The 6,463-nt window shown below is 42.4% G+C and overlaps 1 pseudogene; it reads right to left on the bottom strand.

The window, feature by feature from the left end:
- Positions 1 to 1,327: 1,327 nt before the first annotated feature.
- LOC102545411 (large ribosomal subunit protein uL11-like) lies at positions 1,328 to 1,839 on the bottom strand (annotated as a pseudogene).
- Positions 1,840 to 6,463: the final 4,624 nt, after the last annotated feature.

Below are 6,463 nucleotides of genomic sequence, written 5' to 3' on the forward strand. Positions count from 1 at the left end.
ACACCTTTTGGTGTCTATGGCTCAGAGACTTCTGCTAGTGGATGACTCGCAAAGGGTCTCATACAGAGACTCCCCTTTTTTTGTTGGAAGTAAAAGTATTTATTGATGTGTTTAAACCCTGTAAGTTCTCCACAGGTTAGATTAAGGAGTTCATAGGTAAAGTTTATCTGTGTATAGTTAGTGGGAAAAGGCATGGGGAGGAAGAAGGAAAACATCTGTCGCAGGGCAATAGGAAAAAAAAAAATACACCATCGGTTACCAGAATGAACAACTTGGGACATCCACGTTGGCTCAAAGGAAAACCTAATGGTTGTTCTCCTACCTCACCGACTCAGAGGGTACAAAGAAAGCCAGTCTCTCAGCCTGTTGACTCAAAGAGCAGTGGACCAGGAAAAAGGCAGTGACCATCCCTATTTTGCCTGACCCTGGATGTAGACGTGGTGATGTTTGTTTCCCTCAAGACTCAACACTACTTGACCTTTTGCAACTCTGCATTGAGACAGGGGAAGTGGGCGGGGTCACGAGGCCCTGCCTACTTCATGGGTCCATGAAGCCCGCCTACTCAGACTCTACCCCCAGCGATTCAGATTTCATTGATCTTGAGTGGGGTCCAGGGATTGGAATTATTTCAAAGCTCCCTAAATATTTTTCCCATGCAGTTAGAATTAAGAACCATCATTCTCGCTCTGGGGAATCATTAAATTCAAAAGATTCTTACAGTTACAATTGACACCTGCATACAAACTTCTCTCTAATTCAATAACTCAAAACCCTGACTCTGAAACATTTTCAGCTTATCCAGGGTGAAATCATCATGACAACATTCTTTAGAAAAATTCTCAACCCATACATAAGTTGAAAACTGGAATCATGAATCACCCTTTGATTCCCTTTTCAAAAAACAAAAATGGCATGAAAATGGCATATTTTCTCATATAGAAAATTGATATAATTTGAAGTGTTATTACTCATCGTCATTCACATTAGACTTGAAACAAAGCTAAACAAGAATATTGCTAAATGGAAATTTATTATCACATCAATAGAGTTCACAGTAACACTTAAAGAAAAAATCCAAACTCATGTCAAACATCTTTTCCCTCATCTCCTCCCTGAAGAATAATGAGTGTGAAAGCACTATTGTGGGAATTTTATCTGGGAGTAAGCCTCCAGGGAAGGTCAAAGGAGAGCGCAGCCCACTCCTATGAGGCTTAGGAGAATCTTAGCATCCTCTCGTATCCCAGGGAACCAAGGTCTTCCTCAGAAGCGCACCTTTTTTTTTTTTGGTTGTCAAATAACCCTTTATTAAATTTTTTTTTTGTAGTTCTTAACTTGCTGGGCATTCCACCACACTACTGTTGATGTCCTGTATGATGGCATGAGGGTGGTGGCCATCAACATTGCAGTCCACAGACTGAGCCGTCCCAGGGTCCCTTTAATGGTCCCAGAGAGTTCTCCAGCTAAAGATCGCTGCTGCATCTGTCGGGCAATGTTGACAATCTCATCAAAAGTGATGTTTCCACTGTGCTTAATGTTTTGCTGCTTCTTTCTGTCTCTTCGTGGTTCCTTGAGGGCTTTGATGATCAGGGCAGAGGCAGAAGGGATGGTTTCGATCTGGGCCTTTCTGTTCCGAACGGACAGTTTCACTGTAATCCTCAGACCCTTCCAATCACCAGTTGCCTTGGTGATGTCATCACCAACGTTTTTTGGAGACAGACCCAGGAGACTGATCTTGAGGGTCAAGGCAGGTGTGGCACTGTCTTCCCCACTGGTGCACCTCACATGGACTACTTTTATCTCGCTGGGGTGAAACCTAGGTGGCATAGTGGAGGTGGAGGCAGCTGGTGTCAGATGAACCCAGATTTGGGACTACAGAAGAAAGTTGCACCTTGGCCTCCTCTGAGCCAAAAGCCAGAAATGCATCTTGAGAAGGGCACTCCATGCTGCCCTGGGTGATAAAGGCCATTGTGGTATTTGAAAGACAATAAAAGTCAAAGCCTTCTCCCATCCTCTTCTGCAGCCCTACATCCCTTGTTGAGACTCAATTTCTTCCCAGATTTCCAGACACCTGCTCTCAGTGCCACTGTTGAAACCACTGAGTGTTCTATCAGGAGAGCTCTGCAGCCTTCCTATACTCAACTGGCTCTGCTTGGGTTAGATCTTCTGTGAGACCACCTGAGAGTCCTTCCTTGAGGGGCATTTCAGATCCAGGTAGAGTGACCAACCCTGGGTCCCAGATTACCCAGGACCATCTAGGTTTCAGCACTGGAAATCTGGTATCCTAGGATACTGTTGGTCACCTTAGATACAAGGCGTCACTCAAGAGCTCTTCCAAAGCCTCCTGGACCTAAAAATGTACCTATGAAGAAAGTTGTGCTTATTTATTTTTCCCTAGGATTTTGCCTAGCTGTGTGTTAAGCAGCTGCAGATATGTTTCTGGAAAAGCTCTGTAGCAGATCATGCTCGTGCTCTGGTCAGATCCCCTAGACGCTCTTTATGGATTCTACATATCCATCCCTTAGCATCCACGTGCTTTGCTCCTAACTACTCTCACAGGCAACTGTCTTCAGAGCCCCACCCTCGGGCTCCTGGATCCACTTTGCTGGACCTGATGGGAAGCTTATGTGGCTCCCCAACCCATCCCCCTACCCTGGGCAATGCATAAGCAATAACTAACTGGAACAGAAATATGGAAGCTCCCCCTTCCCTTGCCGCAAAGGAAACAACTCTGAGATGCAATTTACACTCATGAGCTCCCTGTAGGTTTAGGCTGAGGCTGGGGTATCACCAGAACTCACACTCTTGGCTTCTTCGTCTTCCTTGTCTAACTTGCCCCATTCCTATACTGGTTTCTCCCAGGGGCACCCCCTTCATTAATAACATCTACTTGAATTCTCTTCTTAGTCTCTGTTCTGGGGAACCTGACCAAAGAGAAGCTTGACTCAGGAAGGGCTTATATGATAAAGATATCTTTGCTTAGATGTCTGCTGGGGAGAAAAGAATATCTCTGGCTTTACAAAGTCAAGGGGAGTTAATAGATCATCAATCCAGCAGTGATTCCTTCCACATGTTGTCAATAGAGAATTTTCCTGAAAACACCAAGTGAACTTGGGTAATTTTTCCATTCTCCCATTACATTTACCAGTACTATAGCAGTTCCTTCGTGGTGTTATACTATTGTTTTGGTTCTTCTCATGAGGTTTTCTTTTTAATTTTTAAAAACTTTTAAAAAATTAAAGTATAGTTGATTCACAATGTTGTATTAGTTTCTGGTGTACAGTATAGTGATTCAGTTATACATATATATTCTTTTTCAAATTCCTCTTCATTACAGGTTACTACAAGCCATTGAATAGAGTTCCCTGTGCTATTCTGTAGGACCTTGTTGTTTATCTGTTCTGTACATAGTAGTCTGTATCTGCCAATTCCAAATTCCAAACTCCCAGTTTATCCCTCCCTCCCTGGTTACCCATAAGTTTGTTTTCTATGCCTGTGAGTCTCTTTCTGTTTTGTTAATAAGTTCATTTGTGTCATTTTTTTAGATTCCACATGTAAGTAATATCATAAGATATTTGTCTTTCTCTGACTCACTTCACTTAGTATGATAATCTCTAGGTCCATCCATATTGCTGCAAATGGTGTTATTTCATTCTTTTTTATGGCTGAGTAGTATTCCATTATATATATCACATTTTCTTTGTCCAGTCATCTGTCAATGAACATTTAGGGTTGTTTCCATGTCTTGGCTATTGTAAATAGTGCTACTATGAACACTGGGGTGCATGTGTCTTTTTGAATTAGAGTTTTCTCTAGATATATGCCCAGGAGTGGGATTGCTGGTTCATATGGTGTGTTATACTAGTTTGTGTGCTCAGTCTGGTAATCTTAGCAGACCATAAGCCACTAAAAGGCAGAAATAAAGCATTTTCTTCCTCATCACAAGTCACATGAAAGGGTGACTTACAGCACAGAATTCAGACTTACATAACTGGTAGCAACACCACACAGAAGCATTGAGAATTTTTGCCCACTCTAGAAAATATCCATTTCACAGACTGTAAGTTGGAGTTTCAGCAATAAGAAACAGAAGGCACACTCAAATGGAATTCTGAAGACGGGAATATTTACAGAGGTGACAGCAGAGAAATGAGAACCGGCAATGGATGCTGAAGCACCTTGGATTTAGTAAGGATGAGAAGCTACTATTATCCTTAGGCCTAACTAGGAAAGCGGGGAAGAGAAATTGTGGGAACCCAGTGATACCTGTAGGTTGGAAAGAGCCACTAGCCAGGAGCCAAGGCTCCAGCAGAACTCAGCCATTGCCCATCTGCAACTTGGTAGGGTAAGAATCAGAAACAAATAAATACTCTGATCTTGCTCTCCTCCTGCTCTCAGATCTCTTCCTGGAGCTTTCCGTTGGACAAACCCAACTGGAAGCCATATAATAAGGGAACCTGGGTGATGGAATCTGAAGGGGTTCAAATCAGGGCAAAAAAAGCTGGAGAATGAAAATGGAAGGGCAAATGGGGAATAACCTGAACATTTAACAAATTTCCAAACTCCCCACCATACACAGCTCTTAACAGCATGTAAAAGCAAACCATGGACATTAGCTCCTGTTCTAGGTCTTTGCTCCAGAATACTCTCCGTTTGCTATTTTCCACCCATTTCCATTTTTTCCTCTCTCTTTCTTAGGTTCCTGTCTCTGGATCTGCTTCTAGCTTTGACATTCAGGACATACTTTGGATTCTTCCAGTTTCTTAGACCTTTAGCTTTCTAGCACATTCTTGGCTCTCTATTACAGATTCCCATTTCTGCATCTCTTGAAATCTCTAATGAGAAACTTTCCACTGTTTCTTCAGCCCTGTGGAACCCCACTGGGCATGGCCAGTTGCCTGACCAGTTGGAAATTTAGTGTTCAAGGAAAAGTAGCTTTTATAACCAACCATTCACAGACCAACATAAGATGGTGGCTTTGACGTGGGGCATGTGCATAAGAATTACGGGGATTCTAGCTTTGAGAGGGTCATTTATCAGAAAGAACTCAGCCTGAAAGTTGTTTGTTTCTGCTAAACATTAGGTTGATGTATGAAACCCATCCATGCAGGCAGAGAATGGGCATAATTTTTCCAAAGGGAAAATGAATGTGGAGCCATCCATTTAGGATTCCATTTTTGCATGTATCTCCCCATCAGCAAGTGTATAGAACCATCAGCGATGTAGACGTTATGATGTGAATTCTCCACTCTGAGTACTGGCGGCTGGAAAACAAAAATTTCCTGCAGTTCACCTATCAGTTCTAACAAGAAAAAGTGAGTAGGGCAACATGACTCAGCACGGGTAGAGACAGGAATTGGCCACGATGTTCAATCAGTAGAAAGAAGGTGAAGATACACACAAAATCAGAATAGGGGCATTTGGAGGGGGGAGGGTATAGCTCAGTGGGAGAGCGCATGCTCAGCAGGCACGAGGTCCAGGATTCAATCCCCAGTACCCCATTTAAGTAAACAAACAAACAAACCAAATTACCCTCCACCCCCTTCCAAAAAACAACAACAACAAAAAAAAAAAAAGAAGGAAAAGGACGTTTACTTTAGCCAGACCTGGTCAAGGGTTTTTGTGAGGAGCAATTGAAAGTCAACATCAGAACTTCCCTGTAATTAGCTGAGATATTTACACCTTCCCCTTCACAAACACACTGTTGGGAAAAGACCTTTTATATGTAGCGAGTTTTATCATTTGTGATCCAGATATGAAAAAAAAGGCTTACTTCAGCAGGAGGTCAGTGTCAGATTGCCGCCAATTGTCTAGAAATCACTTTTATTTTAACACGTGACAGCGTAACACCATCTACCAACTTCACTAACCAAATGATTGTGCTCAGAAAGTGAACACTCTCTCAAGAAAACAGTCTACGGATTATTCTTTGCAACTTAAAGGCACCACCTGCTAAAGAGAGAATTCATATCCAACACACGTTACTGGAAAATTCACTCTGTGTCAGGCACTGGGGCTAAAGTCTGGATCATTGTTATAGAATTTTGCTGGGATGAATTAGAAAATCCGATCAGGAATCTTACACCTGACAATTAGAAGTTGTGCCAAGCTACTCTAAAGGCAGGATTAAGCCGATAGTCATGGGATGGATAGTAACATCCAACTTTTAATCACAAATTCAGAAGCTAAATGAAACAGGCATTGCATCTGGTTTCTTTAAGAGTTTCTCTTTGGCCAACAAATCATAAGGTCCACATTACAAAGCGGTACATGATAATCACAGGGTTAGAAAGGCAAATGATCTATTGCTTCCCTCAACATGGCTGTGGTAGGCAGAATAACCACCCCCACAAAGATGTCCACATTCCAATCCCCAGAACCTGTGGATGTGCTGTATTTCACATGGCAAATGGGACTTCGCAGATGCAAATAAATTAAGGATCTTGAGATGGGGAGATGAGCCTGG

This window comes from Vicugna pacos, chromosome X, assembly GCF_048564905.1.
Source record: "Vicugna pacos chromosome X, VicPac4, whole genome shotgun sequence".
NCBI classification, from domain to species: domain Eukaryota; kingdom Metazoa; phylum Chordata; class Mammalia; order Artiodactyla; family Camelidae; genus Vicugna; species Vicugna pacos.